Source organism: Cryptotermes secundus, unplaced genomic scaffold, assembly GCF_002891405.2.
Source record: "Cryptotermes secundus unplaced genomic scaffold, Csec_1.0 scaffold816, whole genome shotgun sequence".
NCBI classification, from domain to species: Eukaryota; Metazoa; Arthropoda; class Insecta; order Blattodea; family Kalotermitidae; genus Cryptotermes; species Cryptotermes secundus.
Genome location: NW_019724601.1, coordinates 1,764,705 through 1,787,415, shown reverse-complemented (window position 1 = coordinate 1,787,415; position 22,711 = coordinate 1,764,705). Strand labels below are relative to the sequence as shown.

At 44.4% G+C, this 22,711-nt stretch overlaps 1 protein-coding gene across 2 annotated transcripts in view; it reads left to right on the top strand.

Annotated features, from left to right (window-relative positions):
- The window catches only part of LOC111862450 (frizzled-2), a 99,990-nt gene that overhangs the window by 5,703 nt on the left and 71,576 nt on the right, over positions 1 to 22,711 (top strand). Inside the window, exon 2 of one of the 2 annotated variants that reach the window (XM_033750662.1) lies at positions 6,393 to 6,466. The exons of the other annotated variant lie outside the window; for it this stretch is intronic. The gene's annotated coding sequence lies outside the window, so the exon portion shown is untranslated. The remainder of the gene's footprint in view (positions 1 to 6,392; positions 6,467 to 22,711) is intronic. 2 annotated transcript variants of the gene reach the window in all.

The window sequence follows — 22,711 nt, the reverse complement described above, 5'->3', positions numbered from 1 at the left end:
ATTTCGAAAAAAAAACTGCTGACTCCATCTTCATTGTAGACGTCTACCGTGAAGAAAGACGGAGCAGGTTCTTCCGAAATGTCAGTAGTTACACAACGTGACACTTCCAAGTAGTATTTTCAACAAAAACTGGGTCAATACAGATCTCCCCTCGAACTCAAAATTTTTATTTCTCTGATGCTGACTGAGGGGTATGCTTACATTCTGGCAAGGTACATACTCGTATTGTGGTGTATAGATCCGTTGCTAAGCAGTGGCTCGGTAAATAGCGACCTTTTCTAGGTAACGCCCGCAAAATACATATACACGACAATACGATAACGATGTTTCGTGTGTGGTTCGGTTCGCGACCGTTGCTATGTAATGGCGCGGTAAGCACACATCTACAACAATAAAGGGGCTGTGTTTTCTGTGTGGTCAGTGCCGAGGAATAATCTTGAAGACAATTGGCGCTACAGTGAAGGCGGGTTCTCCACCGTAGCCCAGAGAGTCGAGAAGCGAACCCAGTGCCTGGGGGTATAACCAGGAGACCCTGTTCCTGGGGGATACAAATACGGGGACCTGGCCCTTCAGGTTGGAGGAGTGTTGAATCTGACACAGTAAAATTTAATTATGAGTCACATGGGACTCGGACCCTAAAATGACTATGCTGGCGAGTGCCAGCAATAATTATAAACGACACAACTATCTTCTCGTCAGAGAGGATGCTACATAAGGACTGTGACCGCAAGGGTTCAGTTAAAAAAAATGCTGGGTGTGAGTCTCAAGGGGCTTCGCTCCTAGACGAACTGATTGGTGGTAAACCGCCAGTCGTAAAGTAACTCTGACTGTGACTGACTCCGACTCTGGCTCTACAGTGCAGTTGTGGGATATTCGCCGGAGAGTAATTTCGTGAGAGCAGGAAGCTGAAGAATTTTCAGTGTTAGAGACCGTTGCCAGGGAACAAATGTTGAAGACATAGCAACCTGGACAAAGACTTAGCGGGTGCTTCGGTTATTTATAAAGTGTGAAGATCAGCGATGACGCTGTAGTTACTTGTATTTCCGAGTGGTATACATAAGTGGTCAATAATTCCATTCGCCAATCCATACGCCGTCTGTCTGGAGTAGAGTAGCAGAAATACACTTGCCCACATGTCGAGGTCGACTTAACGAATAGCGGTGTGCCCAACCCTTCCCTGTTTGCAAGTCTAGACGGGGGTGATCTCTATTAAGTTCGCCAGGAGATTTAAGTGAAGTTTCCGAGTTCCTACGCTGGAGGACATTAATATATTAAAGGGATCTGCGTCTAAATAAATCAATGTATGCGGAAGATCTTAATGATGGTTGAAGTATCAATCACGTGGGATTAGGAAAGTTCCCGGTAAGAGGGTGGCTGAAGTTTCTTAGCAAAGTCAACTGCGACTTTAGTAGATTCTGGTAGGACTTGCTAGAGCCTACTTAGCCAAGCTTGTCCTGACGTATGAAGGTGAAGCAGACAACAAACGGTTGCTATGACAACCGAGCAAAGAGACTGCCGGTAACTGTTCAGTGGGAAAGACGCTGTTTTACTACAGAAACCTCACAAACGCCTCTTATACGACTTTGCATACCTCATCTATTAAATCCATTCAACATACAAGGAATTGGAAGGAGCCAGGATAGCTCAGTCGGTATAGCGACTGGCTACGGGCTGGACGACCGAGGTGTCGGAGTTCGAGTCCCGGTGGAGGCAAGAATTTTCACTTCTCCATGTCGTCCAGACCGACTCTGGGGTCCACCCAACTTCATATTCAATGGGTATCGGGAGCTCTTTCCCCGGGGGTAAAGCGGGCGGGACGTGAAGCTCACCACTCACCTCCAAACTGTGCCTAGGTCAAGAGAATGTGGATCTATACATCCAATCCCCCATACGCCTTCATGGAGTAGTGCTTAGTTAATTAAGCACAGGTACAACTTTACCTTTTACAGAGATGGAACTTGACTAAGACGGAGCAGGTTGGCGTGGCGGTAACACTAACGCTCCGAACTGGCCGCGCCATAGCTCAAGCGGTTAGTCGCTGGGTTCCCACCGCGGCGGCCCGGGTTCGAACCCGGGTCTGGTCAAGTGGGATTTGTGGTGGACAAAGTGGCGCTGGGGCAGGTTTTCTCCGATCTGCCAATCTTCATTCATCATCATAATCACCCGGGGCAGGTATAATAGGCCAATCAGTGGCCGACGTGCCGAGTGGACCCAGCTGGACTTCATCCCCCACCCTCCAGTAAACGAATTTAAAAGAAAAAATATTGTGATCAAGAAAACTGAAAGGAAGAAACCACTTCAATGATCTACACATAGATGGAATTGTCTAAAAATTACAGATAGGCGACAACAATTCCAGCTACATCTTTAGATATCGTTACGTCATAATCTGACGTCATGTAAGCTTTGCTATTCAAAATTTTGTTAAATAAACAAAGAATGAAAATGGAGTTGGTTTCTTCTCCTTTGAACTACATAAAGGTTGAACTAAATGCAGTGATAAGGGATAGGCTTATACAATGGGCCCTCAGCATAACTACCCCTTCCTTCAACATGAAGACGGAAATACAGCCGCCTTCCGAAACATCAACTACGTTTACTATTCAGTGACAAAGACCATAGAATCATTGAACGCGACGTCATGTAGTCCGATAGAAGTTTACCGCTGTTTCGGAGAAACTTCCGACCTCCATCATCAAGGTCGAAGAAGCAACCAGCAAGAAGCAAGAAATAAGTTTTGGTTTCCTAGCTCTTCTAACTGCTTGCTTACTCTTCGACTCTGAAGATGGAGGCAGTACGTTCCTCCGAAAAGTCGATAAACTTCCACAAGACAACACGGCGTCACATCTCTTTATAGACACCGCAATGACAACCCCAAGACCAACCATTCAGGAGCGTTCAGCTCTTTCATATTAAATTAATGTTCATGTATAGTCGGGAACATACACAAGCCTAACCTATAAACTGAAAACTATAAGAAATACGGGTATGTTCTCAGCATTTGACCTGTAAACAGCAACAATAAACACACCCCTTAACTTCTTTTGTGGGAACATAGTAGGCACAAGCCGGAAGGTAGCGCGATCGATTCCCGATGATATCATTTGATTTTTCAACTTACTGCCTGGGACTGAGGAAAACTAAGAAAAAACTCAGCGCGCTAGGTCTCCGAGTCATCGAGTTCTGAAATTGCAACCTCTCAGTAGGAAGCATGGGAGCGCGACGGTGGTGCTATCTACTTTTAGTATACTTTCTTATTTCGAAGAAATGGAAGTAGACTTATGGGACACGCGGTAGAATAGTTGGTTGAGGCACTATGTTACGAGCCAGAAGATGGCGGGTTCGATTCCTGATTAGGCCATTGGATTTATTTGATTTACCTAATCCTACCAGCCGCACTATGGCCCTGGGGTCGACTCAGCTTCTAACAGAAATGAGTACCAGGAATCTTCCTGGGGGTAAAGGGCGGCCGGCGCGTAAGGCTGAGAACCTCAACGCCATCTGTGAGCCGATTGTCTAGAAAATGTGGAAGCCTCGACGTCTCACACACCTGTGGGCCTCTATGGTCTGTTACAGGGAGAGAAGTACCTTTTTTGTCCTTTACCTTTTCCTTTTGCACGCAGGAGGGAGGCCCCTGAAATAGGTTTACTTGTTATCATATTTCCGTTGCAAACAATACATAACGGCCGACAAAAACCCGTGTTACTGCTGTACAGTACATGCTGTGAGAGGATATGGTTGTTGAAGTAGTTAACGTTTAATTCAACAGATGGCACGAGAATATATAAAAATTAAAACTGATAGACGTTATGAATCATCTTCCATAATACGACAGAACGACAATGCGCCAGTCTTTGTTATTGTAATTAAATGAAGCTAAGATAACTGAATTGATTTAAAAAATTACTGTAACTCTGTTGCATGAGGCACTCGGTAGCGTAGTTGGTTGAGGCACTACGCTACAAGCCGGAAGGTCGCGGGTTCAAGTCCCGATGAGGTCACTGCATTTTTTTTTTTCAATTCTCCTAATCCTTCCAGCCGCACTACAGCCCTGGGGCCGACTCAACCTCTAACAGAAATGAGTACCAGGAATATTCTTGGGGCTAAAGGGCGGCCGGGGCGTAAGGCTGACAGCTGCAACGCCATCTGTGAGCCGATTGTCTGGATAATGTGGGACCCTCAACGTCTCACAACCCTATGGGCCTCCACGGCCTGGTAGAGGGATAGCTTTACTTTTACTTTACTTTTACTTTGCTGTATACTCACGGAGACCGACAGTAATATGAAGTAAAAAGGTAAAATTTTCCCTTGCTTAATTAATTAATTAACTTATTAAGCACAATGCCATGAAGATAAATGCGGGATTTGAGGATTTTCTCTGCCGTTCTTGACCTTGGCACTAGATGGAGGTAAGTAATCAGCTTCACGCTCCGGCCGCGTTACCCACGAGGAAAGAGTCCCCTGTACCCCTTTGGATAAGAGGCTGGGTTGGTCCCAGAGCTGGTTTTGACGCTTTGGAGAAGAGAGAAATCTTGCACCTACCGGGACTCGAACCCCGACCCTTAGATCGTCCAAGCCCGTAGCCGGTTGCTATACCGACACCCTATGCCCGGTTCATTATTATTATTATTATTATTATTATTATAAACATATCAAAAAATAAAGCTGTCTCTCTGCTTAACTGAGCAATACACTCTGAGGAAGCGGAGGTATAGTTCCACATATTCCGGCTGCTTCACCCTCGGGAACCCTTGTGTAGGAGCCTGGGTGGGACCCACATTCAGTCTTTGACGATACGGACAAGAGAAATATATCTTACCTCTTGCGGGAACGAACCCCCAGTTCCTTGATCGTGCACCCTGTAATTTTATTCACATTTTCTGCTACTTAGTCCGTTATTCCTGTATAATGTTTGGCCTGTCACTCTTGTCTCCGCGCTTTCAAGCCTGTTTCCCCAACTGCCGTCTCTAGACGGAATTCGCAGAAGAGATTTATGGTCTTGTTCATAAAGTTTTATAACTGGTGATTCAACTCCTTTATAGCCATCAATCATAGCCTCAATAGACGGCAGTATTCTATTACTTTCATATCTGTTCTGCTGATATCCCCGCCCCCTGCGTGGGCGAAACAGGGATAGTACGGAGCCCATATCTGTTCCTCAATTGCAGAAAACCACTGCACTGCACGTTACTCGTACTTATACGGTATACAAGTTTCTCTCTCATCCCTCGCACTATGAAGATCCGTGCTTCGAAACTTGGACCAGACTCGGGAAATTCCTCACACACGCCTACATAGAGACACGGGACGCAAACAAGCGAGCACATTGGCGCTTCTGACTTGTATTCGAGAGGTATCTGGTTCGTAGCTCGGTCAAGGCACCAACTATTCTGACAAAGGCTTCTCTTGTTGTTTTCCTCACTCCTCGTCAGCAAATTCCGGGACAGTACCTCAAATTACACCTTGTCCACATCTTTTGTTGCGATAGCGCAGCCGGGGTAGCAACTGGATACTGGCTGAACGACCGAGGGGTCGGAGTTCGAGTCCCGGTATGGTCAAGAATTGTCTCCTCCTATCCAATGGGTACGGGGGCTCTCTCCCTGGGGTTAAAGCAGCAGGGGCGTGAACCTGACCATTCTTCTCCAGCTAGTGCCGAGGTCAAGAAAATGTGGATCTATACATCCACTCCCACATAAGCCTTCATGGCGTAGTGCTTAATTAGTTGAGCAAAGAGACAACTTCATCTTTTTTTTACTACATCATTTCAAATTCATTGTTCACTAAACATACCACCATTCGACGCCATAACTTGTGGTCTGACCTAATGACAGCTTCACTACAAAGGTAAAGTTATCCCTATGCTTAGCTAATTAAGCACTATGCCGTGAAGACGTCTGGGCATGTGGATGTATAGATCCACATTTTCTTGACCTCGGCATTAGTTGGAGGCGAATGATCAGCTTCACGCTCATGACGCTTTACCACCGGGGATATAGCCCCCGGTACCCGTTGGCTACGAGGTTGGGTGGACCCCAGAGCCGGTATGGACGACATGGAGAAGTGAAAATTCTTTCCTCACACCAGGACTCGAACTCCAACCCCCTCAGTCGTCCAGCCAGTAGCCAGTCACTACACCGACTGTGCTATCCCGGCTCTGACACCGTCACTACATAATCCTTTATTAAACAGTAGCTTTAATTGTGATTCGTCGAGGTTAATCATATATCACGAAGCCGTCTCTTCATATTGAAGCATTTCTTTAGAAGTGTTTCAAGTTGGTAGCCTCTAATAAAGCCCATGTGCTATGATCTCCCCTCTAGTGGAATCTTATCACCCTGATTGCCCCCCCACAGACTGTTATCAATCTCCAATCATGACAGGTATGCATTCAGTTCACAGCAAGAGGGCCTCTGTGCTGCGTGTGTTCTGTGTAACAAGAAGAACGACGTAGCAAGAAAACTGTCACGTAAGTTTGAAAACATCTTCCATATCGAAAAGTTTATTTCACAGTGTTCATTCCTTGTAAGACTAAGGAAGAAAATACAGTGTGCGTTCGGAAAGCCGCTTTACGCTCAGTTTAGAGTACATTGCAGCGCGGTAATTACCCTGTTGGTTGTCACTATGTAAGCTGACGCTGAAGTGTGCTGTTGTTGCGTGACATTTCATTGTATTTGTTCAACAGCGGTTGAAGTGCAACACCGGTGATGTGTTCAATTGTTTAATTCAATTTTTACTCATATGATTTTCAATTAGGGTGCGTATTTTTTCCTTGTCGAATGCATCTTTCGAGAAGGCAATAGATACACCAATTGAACTCAGGTAATGCTTGCTGCCATTCAGTCCAGAACATTTTGTCTTCTCGTCTGCTGCCTAAAACCATAAATTTTAGAATGTACAAAACTATAATTTTGTCTGTGGTTCTGTATGGGTGTGAAACTTTTTCTCAGACAAATCCACAAAATGATGTAAAACACGAGTTAATATATATTATAGGTTTCACAAATTAATGTCATCCTTTAATTTAACTTCGTGGCTTTAGTCCGCAAGCGAACTATACTGACCGAGCGACCGCCGCTTGTCGGCGAAGTTAGTGCCAACTTTAGCGGATAGAGGGTGTCGCGTGGTCAGCGCAACGGATCCTCACGGCCGTTAATTTCGGTTTTCTAGACCGAAAATGCCAGCATTTACGAAATAAATAACAAATTTACGTCTGTAAATGGGGGCACGAGGCAGCGTAGTCGTTTGAGGTTCTATGCTATGAGTCGTAAGGTCGCGGGTTCGATTCCCGATGAGCTTTTTGGATTGTTTCCATTTACCTAATCCTTCCAGCCGCACTGTGGCCCTGGTGTCGACTCAGCCTCTAACAGAAATGAGTACCAGGAACCTTCCTGGGGGTTAAAGGGCCGGCGCTTAAGGCTGACAACCTTACCGCCATCTGTGAGCCGATTGTCTAGAAAATGTGGGAGCCTCGACGTCTCTCAACTCTATGGGCCTCCACGGCCTGATAGAGAGATAGCTTTGCCTTTTTTATTTACGTATGTAAATAATTTTAATACTCATAGTAAAGCTTCGTCAAATATGTTTTAGACAGAATTTGGATGTAATACATGAAGCATAAGTTTATATAACGTAAATAGAATAATCTCACTTTCTTTATCTTGTGCTGAAGTATAGCTCTGTTCGGCAGTATGTCAACATAATCTTATCAACAAGTCAAGGAATCGTGATTGAGTGACACAGAAATAACATAATTATCAATCAGTCCTCACACTTTCATCTGGAGCCCAGCCACGACAAATTCATTATTCATTAGACATCCTGCCATTCGAAGCTCAGTCTGAAATAAGCCACAAAACGATTCACGCTCCGACAAATTTATCCCGGGATAAACAGCCTCCTGCACCAATGGGTAGAAAGCAAGGATGCAAGTTTATTACGCAATAAGAGCGGTGTATGTAATTCCAAAATTATAAAAATGTGAAGTCCCTGTACGCCGGTCACGGTAGCCGAGCGGTCTAAGGCATGTACTGTCTTCGCTCGCTTGGAAACCGGGATCGTGGGTTCGGATCTCTTTCCTGTGAGGTACGAACTGAATTCTTATATATTATTCTTATACATTGCCGGTCACAGTAGCCGAGCGGTCTAAGGCATGTACTGTCTTCGCTCGCTTGGAAACCAGGATCGTGGGTTCGAATCCCACTCAGGGCATGGATGTTTAGTTTGTGTGTGTGCGTTTTTTTGTTTGTGTACAGGTAGAGGTCTTGTGACGAGCTGATCACCCGCCCAAGGAGTCCTACCGAATGTGTAAGATCTAGAAAAACCGAAGTGAACGGAGAAGTTCATGGAGGCAGGCCTAGGCCCACTTAGGCCGTAGTGCCAAGGGAAAAAAAAGTCCCTGTACTTCACTAATTAATCACTACGCCATGAAGGAGTGCGGGCACGCGGCATCTATCTAGAGAGAATATGGGAGCCTCGACGTGGCACAACCCTATGGGCCTTCAAGGCCTGTTACAAGGATATCTTTACCTTTCACCTTTACAACAGGCTCACCATTATCTTCGAAACTCGTACGTTTCATTTTAACATCTTTCGATCCTCAGTTCCTTAGGTTCATACCCCGGGAAGCGGCATCACAAGCAGCTGTCTGTATAACACAAGCTTTAAAAAAATATACCGTATATCTCCTTGCTTGTTTTGTCTCTTTTTCTATTTTGTTTCTGATTCTCTTTCCATCTCTTCTTATTGTTCCTTTATTTCGTGCTTCGTTTCTCCCTTATTTCTTTCTTGTATTGTTTCTTTTTTCCATTTTGTCTACATGTTTTAAAAATTTTCTGACTTAATTTCTCTCTTAACTGTCCATTTGCCTTTTTTTCCCCTCTAATTTTCTTTACTGCTGCTTTTCTCACACTTTTTTTTTACATCTTCCGTTCCTTCCTCCTTCTCTCTTTCTTGGTTAATTTTCATTGTCTTTCTTATCGATACTTCATTTCTCCCTCTCTGTTTTATTTCAGACTTTCTCCTTCTTTCATCATTGTACTTTTGTCTCTGTATTTTCCTTTATTCCCTTACTTCTCTCTCTCTTTCTGTCTACGTCCTTCTTCCGTTCCTGTATACCTTTCTTCCCCCTTCATCTCTTTCATTTATTCAAGTTTCTTCCGTTCCTCTCCGCGAAGTTGGAACTTAGCTGCAGCGGAAAGCGGATGTATCTCCAGGAGACTTAGAGAGGGGGAGGCGTGGGGTGAGGAGCGTTTGTCTGCGCACTATCAGCTGCGTAGTGTTAATCTGCTCCCGTTCCGACACTAACTTACTGACAACTTTATCGACGAAGCGTTCTGAATGAGATACCACATTCACACGCACGCACATACACACATGTACTATATATAATACATAAAACATCCGAACAAGAAAGCTGTGAAACAGAAATCAGAAAATACACAAACCTCTCCCCCCATTTTTCGATGCCACCTAAATAATGGGAACCGTGTTTACAGAGGGCCTAGCAGAAAGTTTCGTGGTGATAGTAGCGGTATGTTAACATGGCCATGTAACTCCATCTATCCTTCTACACGACTTGTAAACAAACATATCAAGACATTGTTTGTTCTGTTTGGAATATTCTTGTCCCTTACTGACTCAATACTGCTCACAGTGCCGTCCGCTCTACGCAGTTTCCTTCTCTCGACTAGGAATGCGCAGGACAAGCACGCAGCCTTCATTATCAACTCCCAACATGGTTCCGTTCTGCGAACCGGAATAGCTCAGTCACAGGAGTAAGGATTTATACCTTCTCTAAGTATACAAACTTGAGCAGCTCAGTCGGTACAGGCACTAAGCTACTATCCCATTGACAGAAGAATCGTAATTGCGTTCCCCGGCAGATTAGGAGATTTCTTCCAGCTCTGAAGCCCGTTCAGCACTCTATCGAACAGATCCCGAAGATATTTTCCTTGGTGGTAAAACGGCCGGAGTGTGAAGCTCACAATTCATCTCCATCAAGTGCGGAGTTTAAGAATACGCGCTGATACGAGGCCTGACAATAAAGTTCGCGAACTCACCACCGTGTGCTTGCCGTAGCAGCAGTGGACATAAACCTCAATGGTTTAATGGCGTTGGCATATCGACGTTTCACAGCTGTGTTGTTGTTGATCTACGGCAGTCCCTTTCTGAGTGGCGTCTATTAATGTCCGAGTGTGTTTTGGTGTGCCGTCGTGAGAATTTTGGAACGAACATTAAATTTCTTGTGAAACTTGGCAGGAATGGAAGCGAAATCAGAGAGATGTTAGTGCAAGTTTATGGGGATAATGCTGAGAAAGTGTCACTGACGAAGAGAGATCAGAACGGCCAGCAACGAGCAGAACTGAAGAAAACGCTGCAAAAGTTCGTCAAATTGTGAGCGAAAATCGTCGGCCGGCTGTCAGAAACATGGCAGAGCAAGCGAACACCGACAGAGAAACGGTTGGGAAAATCTTAACTGAAGATCTTGACATGAGGAAGGTGTGTGCAGAAATGGTCCCAAAGGACCTGCTCACGCGGCACCGTCTGTGAGGGAGTTCTTAGCTAGTAAACAAATACCTGTGCTGGAACACCCTCCCTATTCACCGGATCTAGCCTCCAATGACATTTTTCTTTCCCGAAGATAAAGGAAATATTGAAAGAAAGTCATATTGATGACGTTGATGACATCATGAGTAATAAGACGGCAGTTCTAAAGGTCATTCTCCAAAACTAGTTCCAAAATTGTTTTGAAGGGTGGTCTAGGCGCTGGCATCGGTGCATAGCTTCCCAAAGGGAGTACACTTGGTTGTCGACTTACGACCGACTTCCGCTCTGACTGACAGGTCGTAAGTCGACCTGGTCGCATGTCGGCCATATATTTATCATCAGTATTTTTTAACCTTTCTAATCTTTTTATCATCTTTATAATTTATTTTTAAAACTTTTACATTTTAATCATCTTTTATTTGTTTTTTGTTTTTTTTTGTGGTCGTAAGTCGACGACCAAGTGTACTTTGAAGGCGACCACAGTGATATTCAGCAATGATGCACTTCCACCGCGACGAGTTCGAGAACTTTATTGTCAGACCACGTACACCTGCACTCCAACATACAGCTTCATGACGTGGTGCTTATTGAGCTCAGGGACCAATTTGTATTTGCATTTTTGCGTAGAATATCCAGACCGGCGGGAGCCGCGACAGCTTAGTCGGTATAGCGACTGGATACGGACTGGACGGCCGAAGGGTTGGAGATCGAGGGGTAAGGCTTTCCTCCTCTCCTCTCCAGACCGGTTCTGGGGTCAATCCACCTTCCTATCGAATGGGTACCGCGCCCGGGGCGTGAAACTGACCTATCACATCCAAATAGCCCTGACGTCAAGAATACGTGGATATAAACGTTTACTCTCCCATGTGTCTTCATGGCGTAGTGCGTATTGTAAAGTACAGGGATAACTTTATCTTTTAACCTAGAATGTCCAACATATCTAGTGAGTATAAGTGACTCTTTCCCCCGGGGTATAAAGCGGTCGGAGTTTGAAGCTGACCACACACTCATGTTACTTGCAGCTCCTCCGCCCCACGTCCCTAAGCCGAAAAGCTTAGTTAACTACAGGATACACCTCGCAGTCCATACGTTGAGGAGTCTGCATTTGATACATATGGGGGTAACAGATCTCCTGTATGCGTTCTTCGCAATTTTGCTTACCCCCCTGGCGCTGAAATTCATTTATTTTTTCGATACAACTCTATTACTGTTGAAAAGCTACCACACTACAGATTTGTATATCGTAAAATATTCATATCATCGGAGACTGATCCTCTAAAGCAGTGGTTCTCAACCTTTGTGAGACCGCGGCCCGGTAAATTCTTTTTTCTGCAAGACGAGGGCCCGATATAATTGGGACCCGGCGGTTGAGAAACACTGCCCTAAAATTTGTGACAATGGTCTGTTTTTTGTTATAAAAACATTATGTTGGACTTTGTTCGTCGTCCATCGTTTCGCAAGCTGGATCTGCTTCCGTCATCAGGCGTAAAAGAGGAAGGAACCTACTCAGTTGAGCTCGTTAGACACAGCTAGTCCTGTGATTCAGATTAGCCATATCCAACGGCTCAACTGAGTATCTGTCTTCCTCTTTTACGCCTGATGACGGAAGCAGATCCAACTTTTGAAACGTATAATTGAAGATTAGATAAGATAACAGAAATGTTACAAGAACAATTTGTAGTTCGAATATCTGTGTGTTAGCTGTGTGTCACTTGATTTTATTTTACATGTAAATTGCTGTTTGTTCAGCGAAAGCGAAAGGTAAATTCATTCCAGTGCTTAATTAATTAAACACCATGCCATGAAGAAAGAAGGGGGAGTGGAGGTATAGCTCCACCATTATTGACCTCGGCGCTACTTCCATGTCGTTTTACGCCTGTGAAAATCGTGCCGAGTATCGCCTGGATACGAGGCTGTGTGGCTCCCAGAACCGGTCTGGACGCTGTGGAGAAGATAAAAAAATATTTCTGTTAGGGGGATTTGAACCGGGGCCTTTCAGCACATAAACCGTCGCTATACCGTCTGAGCTACCCCGAGTGCCTCCAACTCATTCTTCAGAAATGATTTGATTTCTGAACCTGTATCGAAAACGGAATATTGTAATTTTATAATGATGACGTAATAATGTACGTCATTATCTGATGACGTCGCAAACTCAAAGAAATTTTCAGAGTATAATAACGAATAAATCACGAAATCTCCTTATTTATCATTTTGTGACGTTGTAAAACTCGAATGCTTCCATTTTGTTTACATTTACAGACTTCACTACCGGACATAACAAAAGACGGCGAGAACATAAAAACGCAACACACAAACCCGCAATTAACTCTTGAGTTATGGCCGACATTTTAGAGCATATGTTTTTTTAAATAATTAATAAATTTTAATTACTTTGACACGCTTTTCCTGATATACCTGGACGCCACTGGTCACGAATTAACTGGATTGTTAACGCAGCCTCGCTCACACCTTACTGGATGATCAAATACACCACACGGCTTCATTAATTGTAAGCCTGTTCGTTTGGGAAGTCTGTAATTAGAGAAATTCTGGATTCTACGAAGGTCTGTGACTTATTAATTATCAGCAACGCCGTTCTTGTCAGTCGCTCGCCAGCTTTTCATCATTATGTAAATAGGATGCTACGACAAGCTGTTCCTATAATTAATGTTCTAAAGTGCAACGTGTACCCTGTGAAACATCTAAATATTACACACGACGTTAGTAAGCAGATGTCGATGACTGAATTTTGTTGGGGTAAAATTTGTCTACGCAGAAACTAAATCGTTGATTGTGTAATTTGTTCCAGAACTATAAATTATTCCTTAAATTGACTTGAAACTAGATCGAGTCAAAAAGTTCTGCAGGGTATGAAATTATTTTGTCGTTCCCTTGCCTTAGCCGTACTTACTTACTTACTTACTCATGGAGCTGAGCCCTTCTGGAGGAGATGCCAATTCTGCAGCAACTCAAGAATTTCCCAGCATTTTATGGAACCCGAAGGTTCATTACCGTGTTTACAAGAGCCCTCCACTGGCCCCTATCCTGAGCCAGATCAATCCAATCAATACCATCCCATCCTATCTCTCTATAGCCTACTTTCATTTATTAAGGAAATAACTGGGCTTATGAGATATCAGTGCTGTCTGTGAGTGTGATTGCCTGTCTTCCAGTGTTTCAATTACCGTTATGCAATTTGAAGGCACCGTAATGACTTAATTTACTGCCGTCAGTAATAAAAACATGGCGACCGCACGAAATTGTGGCCTGGAAACACTAACTTCATCTTCTTAAAAATCATAAGAGACCTTCAACGAACTTTTATAAGGTAAAATAAAAACACGGTGACCATGCTAACATAATTTTTTTATTTTTAATGCATGGGGTAGCGTAGTCGGTTGAGGCACTATGCTACAAGCCCGAAGTCGCGGGTTAGAGTCACGATGATGTCATTGGATTTTTTCAGTTGATCTAATCCTTCCAACCGCATTATGGCCCTGGGGTCGACCCAACCTCTAAGAGAAATGAGTACCAGGAATCTTCCTTGGGGTAAAAGGCGGCCGGCGCTTAAAGCAGACAACCTTACCGCAATCTATGAGCGGATTGTCTATAAAATGTGGGAACCACGATGTCTCACAAACCTATTGGCCTCCACAGCCTGTTACAGGGATATAGCTTTACCTTTTGCCTTTAATACCAGAAATACATATAACAGAAAGTAGACATCTACTCGGAATTATTTTTGTAACTTTATAACTGTTACGTAGCCATGTGTTTATCTAACAGTAGTTTCTCAACTGCATAGGTTAGGCTCCCATATAAGACCGAAAGTTAAACATTAAAGACAATGTGACTGCAAGTCTTGGCGAAAGAAACAGAAAATAAATCCTGAAATTTATAACACGTGAAAAGAGCCCAAGTCAGTGTTTGTTCCCCGCACTGTGCGGACTCTCGTCTTATTATAGAGACTGAAGAGTCTTGTTTACGTTGCTTATGAAATTCATTGAAATGCACGAAGAAAATTAATTTTAAATAAATGTAGTTATGAGCATTAAGTAACTAACTCCGTGACTTTAGTCCGCAAGCTGACTATACCGACTGAGCGACCGCCGCTTATCGGCGAAGTTAGTGCCAACTTTAGCGGATAGAGAGTGTCGCGTGGTCAGCGCAACGAATCCCCACGGCCACTTAATCAAAGACGCAGAGAAGGCAAAATGTTCAAGTGCATAATTAACCAACATGCCACAAAGCAGTATAGGGGAGTGGCAGTGTAGCTCCACTCATTCTTAACCTCGGCACTGATTGGAGGTGTCAGCTTCAATACTCGGTCCCTTTACTCCCAGAGAAAGGTTCAGCGGTATGTACTATAGGTGAATAGCTAGGCCTCAGAGCCGATCTGGACGCTGAGGTATTGTAAGAAGGCATAGTTGTCCCTGTGCTCATTTAAACAACACGCCATGACGAGAGAATTGAGGTATAACTCCACCATTCTTAACCTCGGTGCTAGATGAAGGTGAATGATTAGCTTCACGCCCCTGCCGCGTTAACCCCGGGAAAACAGCTCCCGGTACCCATTGGATAGGCCGGGTGGGCCCCAGAGCCGGTCTGGACGCTGTGGTATGGTAAAAAAGGCATTGATTTCGGTGTACTTAATTAAATATCACGCCATGAAGGCTTATGAGGGAGAGAAGGACAGCTCCATACATACTTGTTCTTGGCACTAGATGGGGTCGAGTGGTCAGCTTCATGCCCCTGCCATTTTGCATCCAGGGAAAGTGTCTCTGGTACCCACTGGATTGCGCTGGTGGACCCAAAGCCGGGCTTGACGTACTGGACAAGAGAAACATTTGCCCCCATTACGAATAGAACCTCAGTTCCTCAGCAAATCAATCATTATTCCAGTAAAGTTTTTCTATTAAGAAAACAGAGCGAAAAGAATGCATTTCAACCGGTGTGTGATATAAAATAGTTGCATGTTGCTAATGAATCGACTGCTGGAAAGGTAAATGAGTTCTAGCCTCGTGAATGGAACACATCCAAATAATAGACCCCAACATAGGTACAACGNGGGGTTGGGGGGTTGGGGGGCAACTCTCGACCTCATACATCGCCGATAAAAGGGAATCACAGGGTGATTATTACTGAAGCTATACGCAATTTCACGCCTGGAAAACTTCTTTCTTCTACTGCAGAAATACACAATTGCATGTAAGGGTTTCAAGTGCTTCGACTGAAATGATGAATACACTCAAAATTTAGTTGCAGTTGGTAAAAGGAAACCTTATATATTGTTGAATTTGCTCTTGAGTGAACCGCGAAGTAATAAACTGCATAACTGTGATAAATGAAGGTGAGCTAAAACGTCGTAGAGTTTCTAGTTTGAATTCATGCATTTGTGTAACGGTGTCCCAACATTCACGATCAGCAGTTCAGTGATTACATATGACTGCAGGCACAAAATATAGACTTCGCGTTGCTGCTGCAATGCCAGTTGAAAGTTCTGCAGTAAAATTTGATAAATTCAGTCTGGATCTACGGTTTCCATACTACCCTTTCATTTATGATTTTTGTCTTTTGGCATATAATGTCATGTAGTCTGTTGAAAGTCTACCGGCGTTTCGGAGAAGGTTTAGCCTCCATCTTCAGGGTCTAAGAGCTATGATTGATACTTCTGTTATTTCTCGCCTGGTTTATTATTCTGCCCTGGAGTCAGAGGTTACATGTTCCTCCGAAACGTCGGTTGACTTTCAACGGAATATACGGCATTATTCCCAGAGGACAGAACTCTTCATAACGACCTCTGTGAGAACCTCAGAGCCTCCACAACCTTCAAGTAATCCGCTCGTACACATTATAGACCGTAAGGGCGAGGGCACACCAAGGAAACTGGCAACCGCAACGCAACCGCAAAGCAACCGCAATTTGCGAGAACTTGACTTTCAACGGAATATACGGCATTATTCCCAGAGGACAGAACTCTTCATAACGACCTCTGTGAGAACCTCAGAGCCTCCACAACCTTCAAGTAATCCGCTCGTACACATTATAGACCGTAAGGGCGAGGGCACACCAAGGAAACTGGCAACCGCAACGCAACCGCAAAGCAACCGCAATTTGCGAGAACTGTTATCAGCCTGAGTTGAACACGTGTTACTGGATGGAGCAGCGCGAATTGAGGAAACTGCGTTTTCACTGCATTTAGTTAATTTATCATCATGCCATGTAGACGTATGGGAGAGTGGAGATATCACTTCGCTATTCTTGACCTTCACCGCCTCTGAGGTTTAGTGTTCACAGTTCCTGCCTATAGATCCAGAGGTCCGGGTTCGATTCACGGCGCTACCAGATATTCTGATAAATAGTGGGTCTGGAACGGGGTCCACTCAGCCTCGTGAGGATAATTGAGGAGCTATTTCAAGGAAATAGCAGCTCCGGTCTAGAAAACCGAAATTAGTGGACGTGGGGATCCGTTTCGCTGATGACGCGACATCCTCTATCCGCTAAAGTTGGCACTAACTTCGCTGACAGGCCGCGCCATAGCTCAAGCGGTTAGTCGCTGACTTCCCACAGCGGAGGCCCGGGTTCGATCCCGGGTCTGGTCAAGTGGGATTTGTGGTGGACAAGGTGGCACTGGGACGGGTTTTCTCCGAATACTTCGGTTTCCCCTGCCAATCTTCATTCCACCAAATTCTCCATCATAATCACCCGGGGCATATACAAAACTATAATTTTGCCTGTGGTTCTGTATGGGTGTGAAACTTGGTCTCTGACATTAAGGGAGGAACACAGACTGAGGGTGTTTGAGAACAGGGTGTTGAGGAGAATATTTGGACCGAAGAGAGATGAAGTGACAGGAGATTGGAGAAAACTTGTACTCTTCTCCAAGTATAATTAGAATTATCAAGTCCAGGGGGATGAGGTGGGCAGGTTATGTAGCACGAATGGGAGAGACGAGGAATGCGTATAGGATATTGGTGGGAAAACCAGAAGGAAAGAGACCACAGGGAAGACCAAAGCGTAGGTGGGTGGACAATATTAAAATGGATCTTAGAGGGATAGGATGGGATGGTATGGATTGGATAGATCTGGCTCAGGATAGGGACCAGTGAAAGGCTCTTGTGAATACGGTAACGAACCTTCGGATTCCATGAGTAGCTGCAGAATTGGCGGCTCCTCCAGAAGGGCTCAGCTCCATGAGTAAGTAAATCACCCGGGGCAGGCTACAATAGGCCAGTCAGTGACCGCCGTGAGGAGTGGACCGAGTTGGACTCCAACCTCACCAAGCGAACTTCCCCGACAAGCGGCGGTCTCTTGGCCGGTATAGTTCGTTTGCGGACTACAGGCCACGGAGTTTTTTATTCTTGACCTTATATTACGTTATAGTTTAAAGTAATTTATATTTTTCTTAAACGGTTGGTGAATTTCAGCCGGTTTAAACTACCCGTTCTTGTCTGTGAAGTGTTTCTGTGTTCAGTGGGCACAATGAAGTGTTTTATGTTCAGCGTGATGAGGGCGCTGTGCAGCCGTTCAGTTCCGCTCCACAAAGTAACCATTGATCTGAGTGACTGAGTGAACGCGCTCCAGCAAGATTCTGTGACGTCGAGACAGCAAACAAGCTCGGATTTTCAGCAGTAGAACACACAACCAGGATAATTCCGTGCTAGAAACCCAAGCTCATTTGGCATGCAAACCCATACTTCGAGTGGTGACAGATTCAAAATTTTCACAATGGCGTAATTGAATAAATGTGAAAGGGGGAGGGGAGCCAGACTTCTGCCACAAATTTTGATTTTTATAAAAAAAAAAGTGGCCAAATCTACGAACTGATAATGTAAAGGTAAAGTTGTCCCTGTGTTTAACTAATTAAGCACTGCACCATGAAGGCGTATGGGAGTGTGGCTGCATAGATCCAAATTTTCTTGACCTCGACGCTGGCTGGAGGCCCATTGCTAGACATGTATCCGACGCAACGGATAAGCACACAATAATTGAGTAACCGTCCCGAAGTTATAAAGGGGGAACACATAATTGATTAATCATCGCAAACGCGCAGTGATTCGGCATTCATTCAGCCGTAAGAGAATTCGGAAGGCAATTCAGTAGCTGAGCTGAGTGTTGAGCCGTGGAGTGTTAACCAGCGGAAACGGAAGCTGCAGAAGTGACCAACACGTAAATCAGAACCAAGTCAGTCACGCAGAAGGGGAGACACTCGTAGTCCAGTGAGGAATGGAGCGAGTCTTAGGCAGTGCCTGATTGTGAGTTGTTATAATTGGTTGTAACTAAGAGTAACTGAAACAGAAGTGCCAGTAAATCCAATCATGCAATTCAGAACCCGTTATTATTAGTCACGTATCCCCAGTCACGTGATATTTTGGTGTTAGCAGTGGTTACGACCATAAATGCGTTACAATATTTATGATTACTGCGTATTTACTTTGACTCTTCACGACAGCGTTCCCTTATTCCAACTAACTAACTAACTAACTAACTAACTAACTAACTTCTTGGAGCTGAGTCCTTCTGGGGAAACAGCCAGTTGTGTAGCTACTCAAAAACTTCCCAGTATTTCATGGAACCTGAAGGTTCATTACGGTGTTCACAAGAGCCCATCACTGATACCTATCCTGAGCCAGATCAATCCAGTCCATACCACTCCATCCTAAGATCCATCTTAATATTATCATCCAACATATGTCTATATCTTGTGGTCGCTTTCATTCCGATTTTCAAACCAATATCCTATATGCATATATATATATATATCCTATATATCCAAAAACAGAGATACCATGTATGCGAGATATTTCCTCTGGAGACAAACAAACCGAAGGGGCAGATAGAAGTGACCAAAAGACGAGGAAGAAGACGGAAGAAGATATTTTAATTGAAGGAGAAAGCTTGAGCTCGCATTAAGTGGAGGAACTGTTTTGGAAGAGACTGTGGACCTGTCGTCTGACAGATTACTGATGAATGAATCCTATATGTATTCCTCTTCTTCCCCATACGTTCTACATTCCCTGCCCATCTCATTCTCCTTCACTTGATCATTCTAGTTATACTTCCCGTATCCCCAGTAATCCCATGAAATATTAAGTTCCGTCGAACGCGGATTTACCGAAGGCGTTCCTTCCGAGGAACTTATCCCCCCCGCGCTGGGCGAGGGAGCTCTGTAATCCCAATGCCGAGTGAATCCCACCCTTACGACACCTTCGTCGTTTTCGATGCCCTTTGAAAGGGCCTTCACATTTCTGGGCTGTAAATCACGAGGCAAGAGCCGATCACACTTCGCAGTGACACTGATAACAGACTCACCCTCCGCCTTCGGGCCCATAAATCATCCGTAGGAACCTCTGCAGCTACCGCCACTTCACAGCGACTGAATGCGAAGTTAAACGTGGCTACGTTTCAAAATAAGAATGAAACATGTAACTCAGTACAGGTGCAACAGAGACAATAGACAAGAAAACAAGTGAGAGACAGAGAAGGGAAAGCAGAAAAAAACACAAATAAAAGAAATAATGGGTTGGCTTATCGTGACGGTAGCATTCTAGGCATGTATTTGAGAAGTACTAGGTTCGAATCTTGGCTTGGACACTGACTATCATGGCTGAAGGCTCAGGCTTCCCACCGCGGCGGCCAGGGTCTGGTCAAGTGGGATTTGTGGTGGACAAAGTGGCGCTTGGGCAGGTTTTCTCCGAGTACCTGGGTTTCCCCTGCCAATTCTCATTCCACTGACTGCTCCATATTCATCATCATCATCATCTGTCATCCGGGGCTGGTACAATAGGCCAAACAGTAGCCGCAGTATCAAGTGGACTCAGTCTCACCCCATGAGAAAAATAATCAAATAAAAAATCGTGAGTGAAATTTTCGTGGTTTTTGATTAAACTATACCACTTCCTTGCAAATCCTCTGAAACGCACCCATCCTGCCATCTGTCGCCAAATAGCCTCGATTCTAAAAGCGTCTTTCAATAAACAACGGAAAGGATTTGGAAGAAAACTATCGTGACGTGATCCATATATTTCCTGAGGCAGACACAGAGCAGTAGGATAGCCGATATCCAGGGCGAGACTCTAAGCAAGCATCTCCCGAATTCAGTGTTACCGCTGCGCTAACTCGATCTTGCAGAAGGAAGTGATGGTGATCTAATTTGGATAATACCCCGGAACTTACTGCCTGGGACTGAGGAAAACTAAGAAAAAACTCAGCACGTTAGGTCTCCGAGTCATCGAGTTCTGGAATTGCAACCTCTCGGTAGGAAGCATGGGAGCGCGACGGTGGTGCTATCTACTTTTAGTATACTTCTTATTTCGAAGTAGACTTATGGGACACGCGGTAGAGTAGTTGGTTGAGGCACTATGTTACAAGCCGGAAGATGGCGGGTTCGATTCCTGATTAGGCCATTGGATTTATTTCATTTACCTAATCCTACCAGCCGCACTATGGCCCTGGGGTCGGCTCAGCTTCTAACAGAAATGAGTACCAGGAATCTTCCTGGGGGTAAAGAGCGGTCGGTGCGTAAGGCTGACAACATTACTGCCATCTATGAGCCGATTGTCTAGAAAATGTGGTAGCCACTACGTCTCACAACCCTATGGGCCTCCACGACCTGTTACAGGGATAGCTTTAGCTTAGCTTAGAAATACGGTTATGCGATTGCAACGCTGTCTGTGTGTCTATGTCTCCTCCGCTGGCTACTGAATGTTTGAACCAATTTTTATGTAACTCTGTACGTATATCATGACAACTGAGCCCAGCTATGTGTATACATGTATATTCTATCGTTGCTAGGCAACGGCTGGTATAACGTTACCGCGGCAATTAATACACACGTAACAACAGAAGATTTGTTAAAAGCGTAGTTTTTATGCGGTCTGTGTCACATCAAAGGCGATTAGTTCTTCCCAGAACTTCTTGCAATGCAGAGATGTTAAAGTGAACAGAAGGGAATGCAAAGCGACTTAGTTATGATATTTCCGTGCAATTTTCACGAGACAGTTGTCCCTAACTCAAGCACAGTGGTGTGTCCACGTGCGGGCTGTTCCACCCCGGCTCCGCTGCAATTAACATAACAATGAGTCTAAGGGTGGCACAAAGAATCAGTATGCTTGATCAATATGGCTGAACGGTGCAGTGCTGGAGGGCGGACTTCCCCTTGTGTCACACAGCTTGTCCAGCTGTCACCATCGCCGTATTTGTGTACAAGGGACGCTGTTTAATACGATATGAAATGCGCTGGGAATATTATGTTTTTAACGCCAGAGAAGGGAGCACTTCTTATGCCATACACATCATCATTCTCGCAGTAGGCATAAGGAATCTGCCATGTTGATCCAGAAATCTTAATAGGGGATAGAAATGAAAGCATTGTGTTTCAAAGAAGCAAAAGGGGGCATGGAAAACCAACAGCTTTTCTCCCCAGAACTGTCAATTTTATTGAATGTAGGGGAGAGAGAGGGCCCACATCTAAATACTCTTTAATATTATTATTGTAGCATGTAGACACGTTGCTAAGTAATGTCTCTGTAAACAACGGCTGTTGCTAGGTAATGACCATAAATAGCAACATAAATAGTGTTCTATACGCGGTCCGAGCGATAGGTACGTGATGCAACAATAGAAGAACTGTTTGGAGATGTGTTTTCTATGCAGTCCGTGCCGAGGGGACATAAGAAGTGAGCAGAGTGGAGTGAGCTGCAGTGAGAAAGGCAATAGCCAGCGAAGATGTGAAGCCATGAACACGGAAATTGAGAGATATTCGGCGTTGGAAGCCGTTAGCAGACAACGACAGGTGAAGATACAGCAGACTGAGAAGATTTTATACGTGCTGTAGTGATTTGCAGAGTGTGTGAATTATACATAACGCTATTTTTACTTGTAGTTATGTTCTTTAACAGTTCACTAAATTCAGTTGCCAATCGAAACCCAGTCTATAGTCACTCAAATAAAATCTTTATATTATTTGCATCATTATTGTATTTAGTCATCATCATCAGTAATCTGTCAGACGACAGGTCCACAGTCTCTTCCAAAACAATTCCTCCACATAATGCTATCTAGAGCTTTCTCCTTCAAATGACAGTATCCTCTTCTGTCCCCAAGGTCATCCAGCATCTTCTTACGTCTTCTTCCTCGTCTTCTTGTCACTTCTATCCGCCCC